A 27,848-nucleotide genomic window follows, 5' to 3' on the forward strand; every position below is an offset into this window, starting at 1 on the left:
TAGTTGAATTTGATATCGAGTTGGGGATCACAATTTTTTCTTCTGTCAATTTTGTGTCTTCAAGCCAGCTGGTTCCAGCTCAGTGGTATCCTGTAGCTGAGTTATCAATTTTCTCCCTTTGTCTCTTATACTTGTTAGCATCATTGACCTTGAACACTTGATAACAAATTACTTACTTCATAATCTCAGTAGAATTTTCAGCACATGTCCTTTTTGTGCAATTAACTAGCAGTAATTATTCAAATACACAATGGACAAAATGAACCTAAGCGCAATTAGTTGTCGAAGCACGTCGTCTGGGTGCTCCCAATCAAAGCAATGAACAAAGTGTGCCACAACAAGCCGAGCCATAGTGGGACCCAGTTGCTTTCCAGGGCAGCCTTTACAGCCAGAACCGAACGGGATTAGTTGCAAGTTGTGTCCTCGGATGTCAATGTCACTTAATAAATATCTATGGAAAAAGCTTCTGGGCCAATGACCCATGGGATGATGAAGATTCGAAATTCTTGGGTATGTGAAAGCCATTAACTATGTAGTCTGCCAGAGCCCCACGATGGACCAACAACGGTACCTTAAGTTTTCTCTCGCAACCATATCCAAGCAGTCCAATTTCTCTACATCAAATTCTTCCACCATTCTTTGCAGACCCACCACATTTTCCAACTCTTTTTGGACTTTATTCATTACCTGTGGAAGCTTGATGAGTTCGGATAGTGTCCATTCAATTGCAGTTGCTGAGGTGTCCATTGCAGCCACCGCGACAAGGATGTCCTGCAAGGGAATTGTCGGCAAGAAGTACAGTTTCTAGATTCAAGGATACTAATTAGAGAAGAAAAATATAGATTTAATGGTTTTAAATTTCAAGTCCTATTTTTTATCTTTGGGAAAATCAAATATTATTTGTTGAGATGTGGGAGATCAGTACCAAGATTATGGCTTCAATATTGTCTCACTCGACACGGAACTGAGTTTCTTCTGATTCCGTGAATTACGACATAATATCAACAAAGTCCTCGATTTTGTTATCATCTTTAAATTAAAAATGCTTATCAATTATCTTCTCAAAGAATTGATCAAACACCTTGGAAAACACTTTCATGGGCTTTGCTAGGCCTCGAAGATCAAGTGCTTTAATTTGAGGAGTATAACAAGCTAAAATTAAAAGCCGCTCCTAGTTGCATGCCCTGATATCTAATTACAGCTTTGACGTCCCTTTCATCAAAATTTGACTCAAATTTAATATCAGATTTATTTAAGATTAGATAGATATTATTTGATGGATAAAAAAATTTACAAAAGAAGAATTCTAAAAAAAAAAAAATTTAATAGATAAGTTTTATTTACAAAAGAGGAATTCTAAAAAAAAAAATTTTTTTGATAAGCAAATGTGTATGCTTATAAATAAATGAAGTCTCTACGGGTATAAAAAAAATATAACAAAATTGTAAGATTTTATGAGATAAACACCTCATAGGAATACTGAAGATTTACGTCTTATGGATATATTTGATTGAATGTTTGTGAGTAGATTAAAAAAAACTAGAAGAGTTCGCATAAGTATGATGCATGGGTACACATGGTTATATGTTTGTTTGAGTTGAGAATATTTCATAGAATTAAAAGAGATTAAAAGGGTATATAAGTATTAGTTTTAAGTGAAATTGATTTGATTGTATGTTTATAATTCTCCATAACCAGTGGATCTTTTTTTCTATCTGTAGACGTAAGTCGGTTAGGTCAAAATATGTTAAATTATTATTTTTTATGTGATTAATTAATTGTTTAATTTTACTTTCACTGATATTGAATTGGATTAGGGTTTTTAGCCTAACAAAATCATCATCCAAATATCTTCCCAAGCACCATTCTACAAGTTATGTCAATAGTAAGAGATGGGACCTTAACACTAAGATCAATAGCAACACGATCACATGCAACTTCTTAAATGTAGTCAATAAAAAGATAAAGCTTTTCTTTTCTCATGGACTTGAAAGAATTAATTATTTTAAGGTTACTATAGACACTTATTTTTCAAATTTGTTTTAATTGATTCGGTGGGTTTCAGATAAGGATAATAAGAATAATAAAAGCATAATTTCAGTCCTGATAGAAATCTAGGATAAAAGGACTCTTGAAGAATCAGAATAAAAAGGATAAATGGATAAGGGTTTTTTGAAAAAAGGGATTCTTTTTTAAATTTTTTGACTGATCTAGAAGGTTTGGCTAAGCAATTTGAATCTTATATAAATATTTAATCACACACATAGAGGAGGAGAAAAAAAAATGATAAGAAGAAATTATAAAAAAGGTTGATTTCCAAGATTAAGGTAGTTTTTGAGATAAGTTTTCTTAGGGAAATTACTTTAAGTTGCATTTTGGGAGATTGTGAGGAAACAAAAAGATTTTCTTTTGGGGTGTTTTTGTAAAAAATTCTAAAAATTTCAAAATCTGATGGGTTTTTTGGCTTAATTTGAGTTTTTTGGTTGAATTCCTAGTTTTCGCTTAGCCATTTCCAGAATCTAGAGGTCGACCCAGACATCGATAAGTTTTCTAGTAACGTTCAATGAAAAATGATGATAAAAAATCACCTAGAGTGAGAAGCCACAAAGGTCGAGAAAGGAAGAGAAGAAGCGATCTAAAAAAAAAAGACTAAAATCTTGGATTTTATACTACTTGAAAAAGAAGTCGTTTTGGGCTAGAAACAAAGCAGGATTCATTTCTTTCCTTTTGGTCTGACCCGATCTATTCTGCTGATCCAAAAGCCTATTTTTGTCATCGAGTCGATCGAGTTGCTGAGCTCGTGCCATTGACCCAGCCGTCATCATTTCTTTAGCCGAGTCACTTCCCTTTAGTCAAGCCGCGCCAAGATTTTATCCTTTTATTATTTTATTTTTCTTTTTATTTGCTCATTTATCTATTTATTAGTTAAATTGATATTATTTATTCATCTAATTTGTGAATTAACATTTTTTAAATTTCCAATGATTTCTTAAATAACAAAAAAAAAAATTTTTTTAAAGGAAAAAATTGAAAGAATCAACTTTCCTCGATAATAAAAACTTCAAAAAATGTGTTAAAAAATGCTTTTAAGAAAAAAAAATTGAAAGCATCAATTTTTTAAAAAAAAAATTTCTCAAAAAAATATATTTCACAAAAAACAATTTTAAAGAAAAGTTGACAGTATCAATTTTCCTTAAAAATAAAAATTTCAAAATAAAATGTTTTAAAAAAAATTAAAAATATCAATTTTTCTTGAAAATAAAAATTTAAAAAAATATTCTTTTGTGGAAAGGTAAAAAATTTTATAAAAAAAAAAAAAGCTTTTGAGGAAAGGATGAAGTTATCAATTTTTCAAAAAACAAAAATTTCAAAAAACGTTTTAAGTAAATTGAAAGTATCAATTCTCCCGTAATTATAAGAACTTTAAAAAATGTAAAAAAGAAACATTTTTAAGAAAAAGTTGAAAGTATTAAATTTTCTTAAAAAATAATTTTTTTTTCAAAAAATGTATTTCACAATAAATGTTTTAAGGAAAAGTTGAAAGTATTAATTTTCTTTAGAAAAAAAAATATTTCTTTCAAAAAATGTATTTCATAAGAAATATTTTTAAAGAAAAGTTGAAAGTATCAATTTTCTTTGAAAATAAAATTTTTTAAAAATATTTTTTAAGAAAAAGTTGAAAGTATCAATTTTTCTTAAAGATACAATTTTCAAAAGATTTCTTTTGAAGAAAGGTTGAGAATATCAATTTTTTTTTAAAACAAAATTTTCAAAAAAAAATTTTTTGAAAAAAAGTTGAAAGTATCAATTTTATTCAAATAAAATCATTTGTCTTTTTTTAAAAAAATTAAAATAAGAAAAGAAATCTCAAGAAAAAGTTGAAGTATTAATTTCTCTTTGAATTCTTTTAAATAATTCAATGAAAGAGCCTCTGCAAGAGAATAATAGTTTTCTTGTATATTCTTGAGGTGAGATAATTTTTTGCCAAAAGCATTAGAGTTAATTAAGAGTAATTTTCAATAATTAACTATTTGGTAAAATTTTTAAAGCTTAATGGATAACACAAAATCAAGTTGATGCCATCTTTTAATGGGCATTATGGGAATACTATAACCTTTCTCACACATAACCGTACTCTTGAATCTAATTTTGGTTTCGTAGACATTGAATCTACCTTTTAAAGATACTTGAGTCAAACTTCAAATTTAAAATAAGACAAATTCAATAAGGTGGATAATTACACTTAAATAAAAAAATTGATGACGACTTCTTAAGTCAATATCTAGCTATAGGTTCATAGACATATACATTATGACAATTACTAAGTAACTCTAGAGTGCACATCTTTGATCTTACACATGTTGTGCCAATAAAGACTCGTATGAAGAGAAGGACAAGTTCTGTTGATTGTAAGCTATATATATATTCATCAACTTTAAAAGATGGCCTACTAGCAAAAACAAAGTTGTATGAGGAATAGCTCGACAACTCGAGGGGATGAGGCAACAATTATATGCACCAAGCTAAAGCGCAAGTGCATGATGAGGCCATAATTTTGAGCTAAGGGTTAAAGATCTCGATCAGGTTTGTCCTCTAAAATGAAAAGTCTATGAATAATAAGTTCTCTTAGACTAGGATCTTTCACTAATAAGGTCACTCACAAGTACTTGATTTGGAGAGCAAGATGAGGGAAGAAAGTTTTATTTACTCCTGAAACCTTTCAGCAACCAATGAATAAAAAGCTTTAAAAAATACTATCAAAATCGAAAGTTGTGAAAAAAAGAGTTTGAGACTGAAAGAGATAAGCTAAAGCAAGGGATCCAAAAGCTTCAAGAGAAGAAGGATCAATGGAAAGACAAAGCTTAAAAACAAGAAGTCAAGGTTTGCAACATTGCTAAAGAATGTGATAGAGCTGTTAAAAACCTAACGGAGCTATACAAAAAACATAAAAGGTTATGTATGAAGGTAAAAGCCAAAGAGATAACAATTACCAAGCTGATTGATGAAAATGAGTGATTGAAGCAAGAATATACTGAATTAAGGAAAAAAGTACCTAGGTGCAAACAAAAAATAATATGCTAAACAGTTACATAAGTAAGTTGAGACAAAGATTGAATGAATAAGAAGACTATATTATTGCATTAGTTTGAGACCATAGAGAATTATCATACCAAGAATGATGTAGTAAAAGGGAAAACTTAGGGAGACAGAGGTATATTGAGCACTTAAGCACCCAAATTTGCAAAAGGGTATGTAAGGCAAGAGAAATGGTCAAAATGGTAGAAACATTAAGGCAAGTGGTGGTCCCAATAGGAAAACATGGACAGCCTTTGCTAAATTTCATTAGGAAAACAAGAGATTAATATGAACAGATCAGGTGATTCTACGATTATAATTCTAGGATGATAAATTCTATGTAAATAAAGTTGTTGGAATAAATAAAATCTTTTAGTTAAACACTATTTTAAAGCAAATTTTTTTTTACATGTATGCATTTTCATTCATTGCACTTAACAAAATAATCATCTTAGGTTTTCTTGAGATGGTCATATAAGCTTACTAATTCTGAAATATGGTATTAAAGGTTTAAAGATAGCTTAACCATTGACAACTTCAGGCCAACTTGCATGTCACCCATATAATATTCAATCGCGAACAAGGCAAATGAAATAGGAACAAAGTAACCATATAGACAAGATAAAAAAAGCTCAAGAAGAGTTGAAAGGAGAGTTAGCGAAGATGATGAAAATGCTAAAAACAATAGATAAGGGTAAGATAATAGAAGATTCCCCCAATTCGAATGAAAGACAAGACATTGTGGATCTTTTATACCTTTCTGAGTTTGGTCCAAACCAAAGTCAATCTTCTTAAGAGACACAAGGCCCACACATGCCATTTTCTAGGGCATATGCTTTCACCTACCCCAAAATGCCATATCGTAGTTACACTAACCCTACCTTTAAGGGAAAGTTATTAGACTTAATTGAAGTCTCTAATTTCGATGACTTTAAAGAGAAGGAAGTGTTGAAAACAAAAACTTCTAAGGTAATAGAGAAGTCAAGCTCCCAGTAAAAGATGAACATTTTAGAGAAAAGTGTTTGAGCTATTAAAGGAATGGATTATTTTAGCTCTATGGATGCGGCCTAACCATGTTTAGTCCTAGATGTGGTTATCTCACTAAAGTTTAAAGTCCTTGAATTTAAAAAATACAATGAGACTAAATGTCCAGTAACCCATGTTACCATGCATTGTCATAAAATGAACACTTATGCTCATGATAAGAAACTACTGATGCATATATTTCAAGATAGCCTTACAGGTTTTATAGTTAAATGGTATGTGCAATTAGATTGAGCACGTATCCATTATTGGAATGATTTGGCAAAAGTATTTATAACCCAATATAAACACATAATGGACTTAGCATTTGAACTCATTTCCTTACAAAGTATAAAAAAGAAAGCCACAAAAAATTTCAAGCAATACGCCCAAAGATGGAAGGATGTTGCTTTCTAAGTTCAACCATCCCTCATAGAGAAAAAATAATAGTACTTTTTTTCAGTACTGTTAAGCTTCCATATTATCAAAGATTAATAAGGAATGCTACAAAAAACTTTGTCGATATGGTTATCTCAGGTGAGATGATTGAAAACACCATTAAGAATGGTAAATTATATAGAGGATAGACAACCGATGTAAAAAGAAATGGCCCACCCAAGAAGAAAGAAAGAGAAACGCATGTTGTAAGCTATGAAAGCTAGGGGTGTAAATGATACATTAGTACTCGCAAGCTACTCGGGTTCGATTCGAAAAAAATTCGAATTCGGTTCGATTATTATCGAGTCGAGCTCGAGTAGCTCGACTTATCGATCGAGCCGAATTCGAGTATTTTTATATCTGACTCGAGTAGCTCACGAGCCTAATTGAGCTTTTATATTTAAATATATTTTTATTATTTTAATTAATAAAATATTTCGAGTCCGAGTTCGAGTTCGAGTTCGAGCATGAATAATCGAACTCTTGTCGAGTAAATGAATAGAGCTTATTTTTACATATTAATCGAGCTTAATCGAGCGAGCTCGAGTAGCTCGAATTCGATCACGAATCGAGCTCGAGCTTGAAAAATAAAACTTGATCGAGCTCGAGCCGAGTATCGAGCCCCGAATTGTGAGTCGAGCTCGAGCTTGAGCTTCTCACTATTCAGCTCGGCTCAGCTCATTTACAGTCCTAATGAAAGCCAATAATTTGGAGGTTATGCTTTTTTTTTCATAACTAGCCCATGTATCCAACTCAAGTAACCTTTACCCACTACCCATATCAACCATCACACCAATAGGTTTATTGACCAACTCTTCAACCACAAACACCAGCTCACATCTCACATATACAACTCATCCGTCATACCTTAAGCAAGATTTATCCTTAAACCAAGTACCTAACCAAGCAATTCAAGAGGATCATGAAATAATCAAGAAAAAGTCATATTTGACACGATCCCCATGTCTTATGTAAATTTACTTTCACAACTCGTGGAGAAAAAATTAATAGCTCATGTCCTTGTAGATCTTATGAAACCACATTTCTTCAAATGGTATAAACCAAATGCTCATTGTGATTACCATTATGGGATTACAGGCCATTCCACTATGAATTGTATTTTTTTGAAACACAAAGTACAAAACTTGATAAAAAAATAATTGATAAGCTTTGAAGAAAAATGAGCACCTAATGACAATGGTAATCTTTTGTCAATTAATATTGGAGCAACAATTAATGTCATACATAAAGATAAAGCTAGACAAATCAAAAGAAGAGTAGATGAGATCAAAACCTCTTTAGCTTAGGTGTTTGATGCCTTAATTGAGGCAGAGATGTTGATTTAGTAGACCCACATACTTATTGTAGAGAGCATAATCCAACTTAAAGTTGTAAATACCATAAAGGAGCTATAGGGCATTCGATTGAATATTATGATCAATTTTGCCAAGTATTACAGTAGTTGATAGACGCATTCCAAGTTAAGTTCTATGAAGAAGAGAAAAGCTCAAAGAATGCAGAGATATCCACTACCGAGCAAGTTTTAAGATTTATCTCAAAACTAGTAACAATATACTATAAGAAGTCAAAGCTAATGGTGAGCCAACCCACTTCTAAGTCGATTAAAAACTTCAAAGTTTTCGGTCCTTTCCTATACCAAAGTTATAATGCAGTACCATGAAAATACAATTGTGATTTTGTAATGTAATGATTAAATAGAGAAGATTTGTTGAACAATTCTGATACTGCGAACATAGCCAGTGTGGGTGGCCTGACTAGAAGTGAAAATTGTAATTCTCTAAAAATATTAGAAAAGTCTAGGAAAAAAAAAAAGGTTGGAGAAAAAAAGGGAACAAAAAAGATTCTATGGTAGTGTCAAGTTAAGAATACTAGAAACCCATTTTTAAAAGAAAAGCTTATGAGTTCCTAAGGCTAATTAAATATAGCAAGTATAGTGTGACAGAATAGTTGAACAAAATGCTAGTTTGGATATCATTTTTATCATTGTTGTTGAATTCGAAGCCTCATCATAATGCTTCATTTAAAGTATTAAATTAGGCATACATATCCTATAATGTATCTGTGGAATACGTAACTAACCTTGTAAGGAATCTGGTAGCCTCAAACTATATTACTTTTAATAATGATGAGATCCCTTCAGAAAGAAAAAAAAGTATTAATGCTCTTCATGTTACGATTAGATGTAAAAGTCACACAATTTGACAATGACTTCACGATTAATGTGATGCCTATATCCACTCTAGCTAGGTTACCCATTATGTCTTACATAAGAAATAGCCACATAGTTGTTAGAGCTTTTGATAGAGCTAGACAGGAGGTGATAGGTGATATTGAAATACAATTACAGATTGGGCCATGTAATTTCAACGTTAAGTTTCAAGTGATGGATATCTCATTATCATATAGTTGTTTATTAAGTAGGCTATGGATCCACATGGCAAATGTTATCCTGTCCTCATTACACCAAAAAATAAAGTTCATTGTCGATAGGAAGCTAGTATGTGTGTCAGGAAAAAAAGATCTAATTATAACCAAGCCAACAAACACCCCATATATGGAATCTACAGACAAAGTTATAGAATGTTCTTATAGAACCTTTGAGCTTGTTAATGCAACTTATATTGGTGAAAAATTTAGGTTGTATACACCACAATCAGTAGCTACTAAGAAGTTATTAACAAATGATTGGGAAAGGGTGGCATCCTAAAAAAGAACTAGAAAAGAAGCAGTAGGGAATTCAGAAGCTACTAGTTTTAATCAACAACCAATAGAGTTTTAGCTTGAGGTACAAGCCTATGAAGATGGATCAAAAGAAGTTGATAGAAAATAAGAAAGAGAAAAGGATGGCCAAGTTCAAAAGATAAGAGCTGGGTTGAAAAAAATGATTATCCCCTATCTTTATAACACCTTCCAATCAGGGGATATATCTATCCTCAAGATGATAACCAGAATGTGGAGCTAGAGAAATACTTTTCTGAACTTACCATCCAAATGGTTGAAGGAAAGGCGTTTGACAGTCAGGATAAAGAATTGCTAGTGTATTCGATGTTGCAAGGTTTAGAATTAAAGAATTGGGAGATCATAGAGCTGCCTATTATTTTTTAATCTTTTTAAAAGTAATGTAGTGAACAAAACTTCCATGCTTCTGCCCAAAAGTACTAGGATATTTTTATGTATGGGCCATTCATTCATTTAATAAAAGATCAATGTGATGCATTTTTATTTCTTCTTTTCATTCTCTAATTTTCATTCCATACATTTTGCTGACATTTTTTCTTTTTCACCTACTTTCAGGTACCCAAATAATAAATATGAAGATAATCATGATAGTAACTTAGGATTTGACTTTGAAAATCCAATCTATATTGATGAACTTGATCATAAAAAAGACTCAAATAATGATACTTTACCTCTCAACCTTGTAAAATTAATGGAACAAGAGAAGAAACCAATTGAACCTCATCAAAAAAATATAGAATTAATAAATCTGGAAGATGATAATAATAAAAAAAAAGTTATAATGGGCACGTCATTACCCACAAATGATAAGAAAATGTTAAAAGAGTTACTTTGTGAATACGTAGACATCTTTGTATAGTCTTACCAAGATATGCCTGGACTCAGTACTATAACAGTAGAGCTTAAGCTACCTTTAAAGCCAAAGTGTTAAGCTAGTGCAATAGAAATTAAGATAGATGAAGCTTGAAATATTGTTGAAGATCAAAGAAAAAGTGAAAAAATAATTTAATATAGGTATCTTAAAGGTGGCTAAGTATCTAGAATGGGTAACAAACATAGTCCTAGTCTCAAAAAAAAATAACAAAGTTTGAATGTATGTTGATTACTTAGATTTGAATAAGGCAAGCCCAAATGATAACTTTTTCTTGCCTTACATTGACACTTTAGTAGACAATACGACCAAATATTCCATATTTTCTTTTATGGATGGATTTTCGAGGTATAACCAAATCAGGATGGCTAGGGATGAAATGGAGAAAACTACTTTTGTAACTATGTGAGGAATATTTTGTTACAAAGTGATGCCTTTCGAGTTGAAAAATGCTATGGCCACTTACCAAAGAGTTATGGTAACTCTCTTTCATGATATGATGCATAAGAAAATAGAAGTTAATGTAGATAATATGATTACAAAGTCTAGGGAAGAAAAAGATCATGTTGCCAGCCTTAAAAAATTATTCGAGAGGTTAAAGAAATTTTAGCTTAAATTGAATCTATCTAAATATACATTTGAGGCTAAAACAAGAAAGCTATTAGGTTTTGTAATCAGTAAAAAAAGAATAGAGGTGCATCCTGATAAGATCCGACCATCTAAAATTTGTCACCTTTGTGCACATCAAAAAAGGTAGGAGGTTTCTTAAAGAGATTGAATTATATATAGCAATTCATTTCTCAGCTCACTCTTAAATGTGATCTTATTTTTAAACTCTTTCGTAAACATAGCTCGAGCAAATGGGATGATGAATGTCAGAAAGCCTTCGATAAGGTCAAAGATTATATATCAAATTCACTCATGCTGGTGCCATTTTTTTTAAGAAAATCATTGATTTTATATTTAATAATGAATGAAAGCTCAATAAGAGACATGCTGGGGCAACAAGATGAAACAAATAGGAAAGAGTGAGCTATTTACTATTTAAGTAAGAAATTCATTGACTATGAGTCAAAGAATTCCTTATTGGAAAAAAATATATTATGCCTTAGCTTGGACTACTCGTCGGCTTAGGCAATATATGCTATATCACACCATGTGGCTCATAGCAAAATTGGGTCCTCTCAAATATATTTTTAAAAAATCCTCTTTATCTGAAAGAATCACTTGATGGTAGGTAATGCTTTTCAAATATGATATCGTCTACATAACTCAAAAAATGATTAAAAGAAGTGTCATAACTGAATTTCTGGTGGAACAAACTATTGATGATTATGAGTCGATGAGGCTTGATTTCTCGGATAAAGACCTAATGGTTGTTTCCTAAGTTGATAAGGAAAAGCTTACTAAGCAGTTTAGAATGATGTACTTTGATGGAGCTATAAACGCTTTAGAAAATGAAATTAGGGCAATCGTGATATCTCTAGAAAGAAATTATATCCCTATTACAATAAGATTGAACTTCAATTATACTAATAATGTGGCTGAATATGAAACCTGTATTATAGGCATACAAGTTGCAATTGAAAGAAAAATTAAAATACTAAAAGTTTATAGAGACTCAGCCTTGGTTATTTACTAGTTGAAAGGAGATGGGAAACAAGGGATGCAAAGTTGATTAAATACCACAAGTATGTCACTGACTTGGTTAAATAGTTTGAAAAGGTTCATTTTGAATATCTGCCTAGAAAAGGGAATCAAATTGTTGATGCCCTAAGCATATTGGTAGCTATGATCAAGGTAAAGATTGATATTAAAATTCAACCCATTAAGCTTGATGTGAAAAAATTCTTGGTGCATTGCTCAAACATTGAAGATGTGGTCAATGGAAAGCCTTGGTATAATGACATTTTACTGTATCTAAAGAGACAACAATACCTAAAGCATGCAACAAAAAATGACAAGAGGATCATTAGGAGATTGGCCATGGAATCTTTCTTGACAGGGATATTTTGTATAAAAAAAATTAAGATCTAGTTCTCTTGAGATGTGTGAATGCGACAAAGGCATGAAAAATCATTAAAGAAGTTCACGATGGGACTTGTGAAGCTCATACAAGTGGTTATATGATGCCAAGACAAATTATGAAGACATGGTATTACTAGTTGATCATAGAAAGTAACTGCATAGATTATGGTAGAAAGTGCTATAAATACCAAATTTACATAGATAAAATACATGCCCCTTCAAATGCTTTACATGTTATAGCACCCCCATGGCCATTTTTAATATGGTGCATGGATATCATTAGACCCATCATACCAAAGGCTACAAATGGACATAGGTTCATTTTTGTAATGATTGATTATTTTACTAAATAGGTTGAAGCTGCATCGTATGTCAATGTGACCCAATTGGTGGTGTGTAAGTTTATTTAGAAAGAAGTGATATGTAGATATGGGCTTTTGAAAAGAATTATCTCAGATAACGCTAAAAATCTTAATAATAAAATGATGAAAGAGATATATACCTAGTTTAAGATCATGCATCATTAAAAAGATTAAAAACATTAAAAAAATTCTTGAAAAAATGATCGAGACTTATAAGATTGGTATGAAAAGTTACCTTTTGCTTTGCACGCTTATTAGATATCAGTATGTACTAGTTTACGGGTTTGAAGTCGTGTTGCTAGTGAAAGTAGAAATTTCATATCTGAAAGTCTTACGGGAAGTCGGTTTGAAAGAAGCCAAATAAATTCGAGAGCGTTACAAGCACCTAAATTTCATTGAGGAAAAAAGATTGACAGTACTATGTCATGATCAATTATACCTAAAGAGAATAATGCAGGCACACGACAAGAAAATTTAGTGTCGATGTTTTCATAAAGGAGAGTTGGTTTTGAAGAGGATTCTTCAAAGTTAACATGACAATAAAAAAAAATGGACTCCAAATTATGAAGGTCCATATGTTATTAAGAGAGTGTTTTCGAGAGAAACTTAAATTTTGATAGAAATAGATGGAGAAGACTTGCCCAATCTAATAAATTCAGATACTGTCAAGAAATATTTCTCTTAATAAAATAGAGGAAAGCTCAAATTGAAAACCTATAAAGAATAGTTTGAGCAAAAAAAAGGTGGACGATTTGAGTCAGAAAATGATATCTAAGTTAAAAAGCTAAAAAAGTGACTTAAAGAATCAAGTCATCACTCTCATAGCACAAGGGGTAAGTGTGATTTGATGAACTCAAAAGAATCAAAGACTTTAGTTGGATGATTTTTTAGAAGAACTCTAGGTTACTTTAATCATGATTATCTGATAGCCCACTTAAGCCCATCTTTGTAACTTAATCCCATTCACTCAATAAAATTCATTTCTTTCCTAACGTTAATATTGACCTTTTTTATTATTCTTATTTTTTTGTCTGCCCTTTCATTTGCATCAAAAAAATAAACAATTGCTTTACATATGTCATTATATTGAAATGATAATGAATGAACAAATAATGATATGAAAATTTTCTTCATTACTCTAGAAAGCTAAGAGTGGCTTGGGCAAGTGAAATGAAGGCAATGGGAACTTAATGGAGTGTTGATCTCAGTTTGGCTAAAACTAAAAGACGAGGATAGTTTGATTCCTTAATCAAATATGCATAGAAGTTAAAAAATCCATAACTGGTGAGTAAATAAAAATAGAAAAGGGCTTGAAAACCTTTTTACCATAATCAGATAAGCCTGACATTTCATAACATTTGTTATATGCATTTCAAAAAAATTAGCATTTCATACCATTTCGTGTATGCATGTTAGGAAATTTGCTTTTATAGTAAAATGTTTCAAAAACGTAGTTGATTGAAATTTTCAAGAAGGAAGCGACATTTGTTTAAATTTTGACACAACCTATATTCTGGCTTATTCCAATTTGTCTACTTTTAGACTTTGATTCCATCCAGGTTATTTTGTTCTTAGAATTTGACCTATGTTAGGTCCTTCTTCGGTTTAGTCCAAGTTACTTATTTTAGATTTTGGTTCCATCCAGATCATTTTGTTTTGGATTTTGACTTATACCATATCCTTTTCTGGGTCAGTCTAAGTTACTTATTTCAGACTTCGATTCCATCTAGGTCATTTTGTTTTGGATTTTAACTTATGTTAAATCCTTTCTTCAATCCTAGTTATTTATTTTAGACTTCGATTTCATCCAAGTCAATTTGTTTTGGATTTTAGCCTATACCAGATCTTTCTTCGGCTTAGTCCAAGTTATTTATTTTAGATTTTGATTCGATCCAGATCATTATGCTTTGGAATTTTGGCTTATGCCAAATCCTTTTTCGACTTAGTTCAAGTTGTTCATTTTAGACTCTGATTCAATCCAAGTTGTCTTATCTTCAAACTTTGATTAGTCTAAGTCATTTCATTTTCAGACTTGATTCAATCTACACAAAATGTTTCATTATTTTCTTTCTTGAATAAGCTCATGATGCGTATCTATGTCTTTGCATAATCTCTATTTCATAGAAAATATACAAATAAGGGTAATTGTAGACACTCATTTTTTAAATTTGTTTTGATTGATTCAATGAGATTCAGATAGGGATAATAAGAATAATAAAAGCAAAATTTCAATCCTGATAGAACTCTAGGATAAAAGGTTTGAAATTATGCTGATAAGAGGACTCTAGAGGAATCAAAATAAAAAGAATAAACAAATAAGGATTTTTTTAAAAAAAAGGATTTTTTTTTAAATTTTTTGGCTGATCTGGGAAGCTAGGCTAAGCAATTAGAATCTTATATAAGTTTCTGATCACACACATAAAAGGGGAGGAGAAAAAAAAGATAAGGAAGAAGTATCAAAAAGGTTATTTTCCAGGATTAAAAGAGTTTTTGAAATAGGTTTTCTTAGGAAAATTATTTTAGGTTACGTTTTGGAAGATTGTGAAGAAACAGAAAGATTTTCTTTTAGGGTGTTTTTTTGAAAATTTTTGGAAATTCCAAAATCCAATGGATTTTTTAGCGTAATTTGAGTTTTCTGGTGAGTTTTTCGGTTGAATTCCTAGTTTTTGTCTGGCCATTTCTAGAATCCGGAGGTTGGCCCAAACATAGACGAGTTTTTCACTAGCGCTTGATGGAAAATAACAATCGAAAATCACCTAGAATGAAAAACAACAAGGGTAAAAAGAGGAAGAAAAGAAGTAGTCTAAAAAAAACTAAAATATTGGATTTTATATTACTTGAAAATGATACGGTTTTAGGCTAGAAACTAAGCAGGATCCATGTGTTTCCCTTTGGTCCAACCCAACCCATTTCACTGATCCAAAAACTTGTTCCTATCATTGAGCCGACCGAGCAGTTGATCGAGCTGTCATCCTTTCTTCAATCGAGCCACTTCCCCTTAGTCAAGCCATGCCAAGGTTTTATCCCTTTATTATTTTATTTTTCCTTTTGTTTGGTCATTTATCTGTTTATTAGTTAAATTGATATTATTTATTTATCTAATTTATGAATAAACATTCTTTAAATTTTCAATAATTTCTTAAATAACAACAAAAAAAGGTTCTTTTAGAAGTGAAAATTAAAAGAATCAACTTTCCTCGATAATAAAAACTTTAAAAAATGTGTTAAAAAATGCTTTTAAGGAAAAATTAAGAGCATCAATTTTTCTTAAAAAATAAAATTTCTCAAAAAAAATATATTTCATAAGAAATATTTTTAAAAAAAAGTTGAAAGTATCAAGTTTTCTTAAAAACAAAAATTAAAAATATATATTTTTAGGAAAATTTGAAAATATAAATTTTTTTTAAAATAAAAATTTCAAAAAATGTTCTTTTGTGGAAAGATAAAAATTTTATAAAAAAAAAAAATCGCTTTTTAGGAAAGGTTAAAAATATCAATTTTCTTTAAAAATAAAAATTTCAAAAAACGTTTTAAGGAAATTGAAAGTATCAATTCTTTCTTGATGATAAAAACTTTAAAAAAATGTAAAAAAAAAAATATTTTTAAGGAAAAGTTAAAAGTATCAATTTTCCTTAGAAAATAAATTTTTTTTCAAAAAATATTTTTCACAAAAAACATTTTTAAGAAAAAGTTGAAAGTATCAATTTTTCTCGAATAAAAGCATTAATCTTTTTTCAAAAAAATAAAATAAGAAAAGAAATCTCAAGAAAAAGTTGAAGTATTAATTTTTCTTTGAATTTTTTTTTAAATAATCCGATGATGAAGCTTCTGTAAGAAAAACATCAATTTTTTTATATACTCTTGAGGTGAGAGAATTTTTTTAATTTTTTACCAAATTAATAAGAATAATTTTTAATAATTAATTATTTGGTAAGATTTTTTAAGGCTCAATAGATAACATGAAATTAAGCTGATACCATCATTTGATGGGCATTATGGGACTACTATAACTTTTCTCACATGTAACCGCACTCTCGGACTTAGTTTTAATTTCGTAAACATTGAATCTATCTTTTAAAAATATTTGAGTCAAACTTTGAATTTCTCTTTAAAACATGACAAATTCAATTAAGTAGTCATTCATACCTAAATAAAAAAATTTTGTGGTAACTTCTTAAATCAATGTCTCGCTATAAGTTCACAAACTTATTCGTTAGGAGAGTTACTAGGTAACTCTAGAGTGCACATCTTTGATCTTTGGCATGTTGCGCCAATAAGACCCGTATGAAAAGAAAGACAAGTTCTGCTGATTGTAAGCTATATATATACTCATCAACTTCAAAAGATGGCCTACTAGCAAAAACAAGGTCGTATGAGGAACAGCTCGACAGCTCGAAGGGATGAGGCAACAATTATACGCATCAGGCTAAAGCGCAAGTGCATGATGGGGCCATAATTTTGAGCTAAGGGTTGAAGATCTCGGTCAGGTTTGTCCTTTAAAATGATAAGGTTTCCAAGAACAGGAAGTCCTTTCGGACCAGGCGGTAGTTTCTTCATGCCCCATCTTCTCCGTGCCGATGCTTTAAACAAAAGACAAGTGCAGCAATGGCAAGTGCAACAATAGCAAGTGCTATTTCAATCCAATACACCATTGCTAGAATTACTTTGCTGGGATTCAAATGAGGCTGAGATATACCTGGTGCTTCAATGCGACAGGTATCTCAACCGAGATGGCAGGGTAAAGGCTTGAGACAGAGCCTTTACACCTGCAGCTACGGTATTTTGAAAGCTAAAAACCTGGAGCTTGAAGACAGAAAGGAAAATAGTAATTTAAAAAAAAAAAAAAGGTAACAAAATTCAACGCCTTTATGTACATAATACATTGATGCCCAAAAACATTTAGTGAAGAGTAAAAAGTTACAAAATTAATTCATATAAAATCAAACTAAAAGGTTTAACTCTCTAGGAATACTCAGGTTGAGAACTTGAATAGGGTAGACATAGATGCCCAAATAAGTTTAGATTCTCAGAATAATTAAGAATATAGTTTTAATTTTTTTTTAATACAGTTTTAGTTTGCGCAATTATTTTAACCAGTTATCCTTGTACTATAATTAAAAGATTAGTAAGATGTCCATTTTTGTTTTCAAGTACAATGAATTCAAACAAACTAAAGTCTCAATGTCAATATCAACTCAATTTAAATATTTAATCTTTTGATAGATCAACGTACTTTTTAATTTAAAAAAAAAACAAAATTTTAGCATCAACACATTTAAAATTTAAATATTAATATTTAAAAATTTTTTCTTTATCCCATACAACAACTTACTTTATACTAAAAAAATTATTGCCAAAAAATTGAATGCCATGAATATAAAAAGTCACTATCATAAGTCGTTTTCAAGAGTTAGATTATGCGTAATCTATAGGTTTGTTCAAATTTTGAGAAAATTTGGATAAAAGATTAAAATTTTTTAAATGAACTTGAGCTTAATTTTTAGATTCATTTAAATTTTGAGATAGATCTTGAACAAAAAATTTAAAATCTGAACTTGACTTAACTTAATCCAAATTTATATATATATATATATATAATTTTTTTATTTTTATATATATGTGAATTATATATAAATTAATTCACATATATATAAATTATATATATTTAATTAAACTTAATTTTTATTTTTATATATTTTTTATTTTTTATTTTAGATATATAATTTTTATTTTTAATTTATATATATGTAAATTAAATATAATCTCATTAAATTTAATTTAATCACATATTTTTTAATTTTTTATTATATAAATTAAGTTTAACGAGTGAATTTAAAATTTATTTTTTAATTTAAAATGAATTTAAAAATTATTAAAATCTAAACTTTCAAACTAAATCTAACTTAAACAAATATATAAATTAATAATATCAAATATAAATTCGATCCAACTCGATCCATGAACACCTCCTTACAAATGACATTGATTTATTTTGATCTTTACTTTTTCTTTATCATATTTATTTTTTTATATTGTAAAAGTGTTGCAATTCACCATCACGTTAAATCACATTAAATAGACTCAAATACCTTTAGAAAATTTTACTTTCATAATTTCCATTCAATTATTGCATTTTATATGAAAAATGCTATTTATTATGACTGGTAGACGTTTTCAAACCTTGGATCCGTGGCGCAATGGTAGCGCGTCTGACTCCAGATCAGAAGGTTGCGTGTTCGATTCACGTCGGGTTCAAAACCCCGATCCCAAGCGGATTCGTCCTTTTTGCTACTTTTGCCGGCCCCACACGGGGCGGTTCAAGATTTCCTTCCATCCTGATACTCTCTCCATCCCAGCATTTTAACACAGAAGCCCCTATCTTCTACAAACAACGAACGGCCAAAAGAAAAGGAAAGAAAAAAAAAATTTAGGATTCCGAATGTTTCTAAAGCTTTTTGTTTTAGTAGTAATAAATTTCAGATATCAGGAATTTACGGTATAGCCAATAGGATTCCAGCTTAGGTTACAACCATGATTGTCCAAGGGTAAAAGGACATAAATACAAACCAGCCAGTAGGCGTTTCCCCCATCCCTGGAAAGCAATGTAAAAGGAGGGAGTGAAGGACCTATATCTAGAGCATCATGCATTCCAAACATCCGATGTCCCATCCAAAAAAACCTGCAAAATAGAAATTTTAAGTTGAAATATTATAATGAACTCTTCAGTCTATAACATCAATAGATGGATGATAGTTCAAATAGGCTTTACTGTGCTTCTTGTCTAAATCTTGCAAGAATACTGTGCTTATTGTCTAATCTTGCAAGCATACACAAAGAATGATGCGAGTAAAACCTCAAAGAAACCTGATATTATTTGTCTACAATTAGATCATGTTCAAAGAGATGATGGAAAATTGTGGCTCAGACAGAAGAGATAGAAAACGACCTATAAAATGAAAATATGCTGGAATTCAACTTTCTATAGAGAAGAAACCCTCAAGGACATGTAGTGAAAAAAAAATTTGTTAAAATGAAAAAGTCTTCAATCTACAAGATAATAACAAATGTATAAATATCCAAGCACCCCTTAAATGTTGCAACTTCAAAGCTACTTGGTCCTTGGAAGAACAAAGGCGGCCACCTTCTATTATTTTTCAAGATTCTGATGCTGGGTAAAGAGAACTTACAAAGTCCTTGATCTGCTGACTGTCAGCCTGTAGAAGGTTTGTTCTTGCTGCCACCAACAAAGAAACTTTATTTCAGACAGAACCAATGTGAAAAATCAAAGTTAATGTTAGGACCACCAGTTTCAAAAATTTTAAAACTACCTGCTTCAGTTGACAACTCGAAGCCAACAAAAGACAGAATACCAGGGCAGTTAGCATAAGCTATGGACATACGATGTAAAACCGAAGCATGTAGGTCTCTTCCATCTGCATTATAAATGAAGATGTTACCATCCTCGTGTTTCCACTACACTTCAAACTGTCCATTTTCCGCATCTCTTATAACTAATAGATTTGGAGGATTTGCATTAAAAAATTGCAATGAAGGTGTTCGCAGTTGCTCCTCACTACAATATGAGCGCAATAAACGCAAAGCAGTCAACGTATGTTCAATCTCCACATCACGGACAGCCCTATTTGCAGCACATTACCGCTCAACTGTCATAGACAAAGAAAAAAAAATGAATGAAATCAACATAATAAGCAATGTCCAAAACACTTTCCATAGTTTAGTTACTTAACTTACCATTTGCAATTGACCTTTTTATTAAACTCTTACAATTTGTGTATTCATATTTGTCTATTTTGTGTCAAACATATATAAAACACAAAAATCACCATCCACTACAAGAAAATGAAATATTAGTGACAATTTTGTAACGGCGTTTCACTTAAAAATGCCACTAACTTCTGTGTTTTTATAAAACTTAAAGCATTTTTTATCAAAACGTCACTAAATATTTAAATAGTAGTTTTTGTACTTATAAACATCATTAAAGACAAAAACTAGAGGTGTTTATCGACTAAAACGCCTTGAATAATCCTTTCTAAAAAATTAGAGTGATTATTGAAGATGTTTTTTGCAGAAAATATTTTGAATAATCCCCTTATAAAAAATGGATAAGAGATTGTTGATAAAAAAACGCCTTCAATAAATCTCTTTATCAATAAATTTGTCAAAAATGGAGTAGCATTGTCAATTAAAGCATATGATTTTTAACTATAAGGGCGTAGGTTCGATCATTTCCTTTAGCATTTTTTGGATTTTTCAAGGGATTATTGAAGGTGTTTCTGTCCCAAGTATGAAATTCTCCACTCACACATACTAAATAATATGTATGATCCCTCTTGGCAATTAATTGAATTTCTCATTTCCCCTATAGGACAAGTAAATGAGGGAGTGCAACGAGCTTTGGACTCTCTAGGTGTCGAAGACATCTCAGTTCAATTCGAATTTATGGGGCCAAGCCTCATCACTCCAACTATTAAGGAATGGAGTGATGGCCAGTGTCGAATGTAGGGAACCATTCCTAGCCCAGTAGAGGCAGGGCTTTAATAGCTAAGTTTGACCGACCACGAAAGCAAGAGTGAAGAGTCGGCAAAAGTTCACCATAAAAAACATAGTTAAAATGGCAAGCAAACCAAAGCATTTGAACAATTGAAGGCATTTTTGGTGAAAAATACCTTCAATAATCCTTCAATAAACCTAAAAAAGGCTTAAGAAATGGATCAAACTTACAACCTTATGATTAATGACGATATGCTCTAACCGACAATGTTACTCTATTTTTTATAAATTTATTAACAAGAAAATGTATTGAAGCGTTTTTTATCAAAAATATCTTCAATAATCCTCCATAATTTTTTAAGAGAATTATTAAAGGTGTTTCTGACAGAAAATGCCTTCAATAATCACCTCTATTTTTTATGAGCAGATTATTCAAAGCATTTTTTAATTAAAATGCCTTCAATAATCTCCTCATCCAAATTTAAGGGAATTATTAAAGGCTTTTTTTTTTGCAAATAGTGGCATTTTTTTTAAGTAAACGCCGCTATCATGAAGAAATGAAGAGGCTAAAATTTTTCCCCAAAATTGAAACCCATCTTTCTTCTCTATAATTTCTTTTTTTTTCCCAACTTTTTTCTTAGAAAAGAATGGCAAGAAAGAAAATTCAAATCAAGAAGATTGACAACGTAGCAACAAGCAGGTGAATTTCTCAAAAAAAGAGATAAAGACTTTTTAAGAAAACTCATGAGCTTTCCATTCTTTGCAATGCTGAGATAGCTCTTCTAGTCTTTTCAGTCACTGGAAAGCTCTTTAAGTACTCCAGCATAAGGTTGCTCTCACTTATTTCATATCTATATGTGAATGCTTTGCCTTGATTCTTACTCTTTTTGCTAGTTTAATATAGAAATCTTTGCCTAGTATTCGATTTAATATGTTGAATGTGCTTGAGTGAGTGTAAGAGGAAGTGAGAAACATAATTATTTTGAAAGAAGATCTTTCGAATCAAGAGAACTATATAAAGGTATAAATTTATGATAACTAAATGTACTTCAATCTTGTATTCTATTACAAAAAGAACTTCTTTTAATAATTTGTCAGAAGTTGAAGGGTTTTGGGGTGGGAGGCCATGGTTTCACATGAATGTTTATATGATATTTGTTGATACTTGTTCGTACTTTCTTGAACCTTGTTTAAGCCATATTTTATGACTAATCATCTGTCTTATAAGAAGTTTATACTTTCCATAAATCTTTGCTGGTGCAACTTAGAGCACAACACTAATATTTTTCTTTCATTTTTTTGTCAAAGCCTGATCTACTGTCATTTTCATTTTCTCTCCAACCAAACAGCTTTTAATTTCAGTTTTCTTTATTGAATCTTATTACAATTTTAGGTTTCCTACACTCTTTTTGAATTTTCTTTAAGGTTTTCATAATGAAATTTACAAATTCTCATGATTTCCTTTTCAAATTCTTTAAATTTCACGTTGAACTCAAATCTGGTTTCAAAATTGCACACTTGACCTATGTTCAGTCTTTTGATCAAAACTCAGTGAATTCTAACTTGATTTACTTCAAATTTTTTTCCTAGATTCCTATTTCATAAGGCTATAATCCAGTAAAAATTTAGCCTCAAATTCCATCTATACAAATACAGTTAATTCTTCAAAATTAAGGCTGAATCCAAAAGGCAGAAACAATCCATGCATGAGAACTTGATGAATGATGACCCTCTCTCCTTCTAGGTGTTTGATTTGATTCTTTCATACTTTACATTCTTAGTTTCACATGTTTACTTGTTATTTTTTAATTGATTGAATTTATTTTCATGAATTCATTTGGTGTTTGGATAGATTTAGTTGTTAATGCTTTGTTTTTCTCTGTTTTGAGTATCACTTAAGTTGCTAGTTCATTAAGCTGGTTTTTCTCTATTTTGCTGCCATTTTCTTATTGAATTTTGTAGCAAACTTGATTGGTGACTTGTTTCTTAGCTCATTTCAAGTTCATTTTAATTATAAGCTTCTAAACCTAATTTTTTCTTTCATCAACTCAGTGAGTTTCGGTTGAATTTCACTTTATATTTTAGTTGTTTCTAGTTAATTCTTGTATTTTCTTGCACTTTTTGTTCTTCAAATCAGTTTTTCTTTTGGTTCCTTAATTGATCTTTTCAATTCCAGTTTATGATCACTTGTTTTAGCATCAATTAGATGTAGATCAATTAATTCATGTTTGGTTACAAGTTAGTTGTTAGTTGCAGTTTTGTGTTCTTTCATTACATTGTGCAATTTTTCTTCAACTTTTGCTTTTCAAATTGATTTCTCATGATGTTTTTTTATAGATCTTTGAAGTCCCAGCTTGTTTTGAAGAAAATTTAAAGGAACAAAGATGAAATTCATATTTAATATATTGGTTTTGAGATGTATTCTATTTCAATTGTATGTGTGTGTATAGGGTTGGAGTTGGATTTGTTTTAAACCAATTGCTTTAAAGTTTGGGCTACTACACTTGCAATGTTGATAACTTATCTGTAGAAGAATTTTCTTTATTTAATGTATCCTAAAGTTGATATGTGTTAAGATACTCTTACTTGTTTATTTGAATGAAGATCTAAATATGGCCAAAGGGTTATTTTATCCCAAAAGTCAAGGAATTTAGGCTTTTTCCATAAATTTGTATGATTGAAAAAGGTAAAAAAAAGATGTCTTGGCTTCAAGCTTTTAATGTCGAAACAAGAAATTAAGTTACTTGTTTGGTTTGACCCATTATAAAAAAAAATTAGTTTCAGGGTTCAATTTAATTATTTTGTCACACCTATAGATCACAGTCATCTTGTTATTAACTATTGAGTTTAGGAGTTATATGCAACATGCCCTTCGTGTTTATATCTCTTTCAATAAGAAACTTTTTTGTTGATCTCGTCCCTTTGAATCTTATTCTTCTTCTGCTTTTGTATCATAAAACAGCATGGCTAGCAATATTTTACATGTGTATGCCAATTGGATATGCACTCGGATGTGTTTACGGTGGAATAGTAAGTTTTTTTTTCTAGCTTTTTTATAGGTATTTGTTAAACTGATCTCCTTAATTCCTTCCTAGTTTAAGAATAAAAGAACCATCCTTATGTCAAATGTGCCAAGTTTGCTACTATCCATATTTTATGATGCTCTATACTCTGCCCATACGTTAATCTAAGATAACTAGCTAACAGGTTGGTAGTCATTTAAATTGGCATTTTACATTTTGGGTGGAAACCATTATGATGCTTCCATTTGCTATTCTGGATTTTATTATGAAGTCTTTGCAGTTGAAAAATGCATACTGTAGACCTATCAACTTGGATTGGTCCTTTATACTTTTTTCAATTACTTTTTGATGATTCCATGATATAGTTTTTGCTGCTGCTAAGTCTAAAAAAGCACTGATCTCTATAGACACAGTTATACCATCAGTTCAAGGTGTAGCATAGTTGATTTATCCATTACACAATTTGCATTTCCCTCTTGAAACTCTGTTGCGTGATCATTTTATTTTGAAAGATTGGTTTATTTCCCTCTTGAAGCATTTGAATCCATTTATTTCTATGAATTTATTTACGAGCTAAAAATATTTGAAATAGTTTATCTTATAAACTTCATGGAATCAAATAATCTTTATCTTTTTTTAATGCAATCAAACATGAACTTGATTGAAGATCTATTTCTAAGCCTTTCGTATATTCTCCTTCCCTCAAATTATATGGCACTGCATTTCAAGTCTAACAATTTCATAATGAAATATGCAAAATGGAATAACTATGATTATGAAAGGCATTTTCTTGAAATGCACTCAGACAAGAAGTGTACATCATTTTGCCTTGTACATTTATCTTGATCATTGGCTAAAAAATATATCTTAGTTTATTGCTTTGGTTAAAATTGTTTGTCTGTTATTTCTGCATGTATGTAACAATGAGATCTTGTATATCTTTCCTGATTTTATTTTGAATTACAAATTTTATGGTACTTTTTATAACTTATCCAGTGACATTTTTCAATCAGGATAAAACATGAAGTTATGAGAAGATAAATGAAATGTACTATGATGCATTTCTAACAGCACATTTTGAAGTTCCTAGAGAAATGTTCTCTTTAGCAATGGAAGCCAGAGGACAAATGAACATTGTAGGCTCCACGTAAAGCAAGTGCGACTCTTTTCATAGAGTTCGTTGATGGGTAAGAAGAAATACAAAGTGGAATGTTATTGCAAGTATTAAACTTTATGTTACATGCATATTTTAATAAATTATGTATTTAGATATTTAAATATTTATATTATTCAGTTTATGAATTTAAATTTATTTTTATTTCTTTTAACAATTTTTATTTAATTATAATAATAAATATTAAAAGAAAATTTAAAAAAAAAAGTAAAATGTTCGATTTAGCGGCGTTTGTATTTAAAAATGTCACTAAATGCTGAATGTAGTGACGTTTGTATCAGAAAATGTTGTTAAATTTATCGGCATTTTTACTACAAATGCCGTTATTTTTAGCATTTAGCAATTTTTTAAAACATAAACGTCGTTAAATTTAGCAGCATTTTTTTATACCAATGCCACTAAATTCATAATTTAACAACATTTCTGATTAAAAATGTTGTTAAGTTAGTGGCATTTTTCCAAAAACGTCAATATTTTCTCCGACGTAAGTATAGGCAACACTCTTAATGATGTTTTTCGTAAATACCGTAAATCTTTTAGTAGTGTTTAAAAATGCTGCTAAACGTAAAAAAAAAATACCACTAAAGGCTTAATCTCCTATAATGATCATAATTTGTCTCCATGCCAAACATAACCCTTTCTCTCTTTTTTTTTTTTTGCCAAATTTACTTTTTTTCATAAAATTTTAAACCTGCTTTATTTTTTTATATTTTCTTTTATGATTAAAATTATCCGCTCTACCTTTTATATCCAAAACGTGCTTTAAAACAAAATAAATGGTAAAATGCATGAACACCCAAACGATAATACCAATTCAAACATATTTGTCCCATATAAAAATGTGATTCAAGAACAACTATACATTCCTGGTCGATTAATCCCACTTTATTCTCCTCAGTTCGAGCCTTATCTTTGTCATTTTCCTACACTTCACAGTCAGCTAATGTTGGAACTTAAAAGTTTTCTTAGCTCTACGTTTCGCCATTTACACTAATTATTTTTGGGTTTATCGCCTAAATTAGAATAAGCACATAACTTCTAGATTTAAATTCTAAAAAGAAAATTAAGGGAAAAGCCAATTCGGTGCCAAGATATTTTCCTCCATGACAAAGACCTAGTATTATATGAAAAGGGCAATTAACAATAAAGCCTCAAGTCATCTAGGAATCATTAATTCTTTTGAATTTCCATTTTTCTCTCACTTTTCTTTTACAATTTGCAAAGGTTTTGTTAGGGTCTTGGAATATAGATCTTACGATCCAAAGTGGAGGAAATTATTATCAATTTGGGCTTCGAATAGGCTTCACTTCACTTGGAACTTCAATATATAGAAAATTTGTCTTTTTCTTCACTCCAAGAAAAAACTTAGAGATATAAATTTTCTTTTCTATTTTCTAAAATTTAGTGCGTGTATTGGATTCTCCAAGGTAAATTGAGGCTTACAAAATATTTCAACGAACTTCGACTACTTAATTTGTTAATATTTCTTAAGATTTAGCGAACATATTTAGTTCACCCTAAACATTTAGCACTTGATAATTATTTGTATCTCCTATTCAAAAAATTATATTCGAATTCTCCTTTTATCAACTAAAAATTTGAAGAAAATAAAACAAAATGATGTATGTGATATTGAAAACACAATGAAAAGAGTTATATTTTTTTTATCATACACATATCATCTTGTCCATTTTAAAATTCATACCATAAGACTTTTAATAATTTTCTTTACACTCTTTGATATATACTTGTAATTTTAACTTAATGGTTTAGATTGATTTTTTTGTACTTTCTTTATTTTTTTTATATATAATATTATATTACAAATAAATATTACAGCCATTTTTAATATGTATCAAATAGTACATCCATATAAAAAAATTAATATAAAAACTAATCAAGCAAAATCAACATAAAATTTGTGTGAATCTAAAAGTGGTAGGATTTGAACTCTTCCTTACTTTTGGGACAAAACTTGTTCGCATGCGGCTTCTTATATTTAATTGTCTTTACAATTGAACATGTTTATGAATCAAATTAGGTCAAATCTAATTGATCTTTTGAAAAAAAAAGGTTATTTAAGACTTGTTCACCTATCATGTAATTTTAATTTTTCATTTTGATGAAAGTTTAAGCATTTTTAATATCAATGCAAATATTTAGTATAAGAGTACATACTTAGAACTAGCATGCGATATATTTTTTTGTGCTTTACCTCTTAGCTTAGTGATCAATGAGGTTTTATGAGAGTATAAAAATTTTGATTTCAAATCAAAGTTTTTTTTGTAAGAACTATATCCTCTCCTGAATTAAAAAAAAATACTTTAAATTTTTTATTTCAAAAATAAAATACTTTTACTTTTATTTTTCAAAGTGAGATACTCTTTGTCTTGTAAGCACTTTGATCATCATCACATCAGCTCTTGACCTCTCTCTACCTCTTGTTGTCTTTTTGTACTTTCATTGTCTTTTCTTTTCTTAGTTTTTCCTTCCACAATCATTTTGATTTGAAACTACCATTAAAAAAAGGCATGATATTTCAATTTATCTCAGGTTAATTGAATCAACCTTAAAAATAA

At 30.1% G+C, this 27,848-nt stretch overlaps 1 non-coding gene and 2 pseudogenes across 1 annotated transcript; 1 reads left to right on the plus strand and 2 right to left on the minus strand.

The window, feature by feature from the left end:
• Positions 1-5: 5 nt before the first annotated feature.
• On the minus strand, positions 6-17,312 carry LOC111316939 (cytochrome P450 71AU50-like; annotated as a pseudogene).
• Positions 17,313-18,741: 1,429 nt separating this feature from the next.
• On the plus strand, positions 18,742-18,813 carry TRNAW-CCA (transfer RNA tryptophan (anticodon CCA)). The gene has a single exon. It is a non-coding gene; the product is annotated as a tRNA-Trp (tRNA).
• LOC149511988 (uncharacterized) lies at positions 18,800-26,254 on the minus strand (annotated as a pseudogene).
• Positions 26,255-27,848: the final 1,594 nt, after the last annotated feature.

The sequence above is a fragment of the Durio zibethinus genome, chromosome 24, assembly GCF_047325235.1.
Source record: "Durio zibethinus cultivar Kanyao isolate XHJ-2024 chromosome 24, ASM4732523v1, whole genome shotgun sequence".
Classification (NCBI taxonomy): Eukaryota; Viridiplantae; Streptophyta; class Magnoliopsida; order Malvales; family Malvaceae; genus Durio; species Durio zibethinus.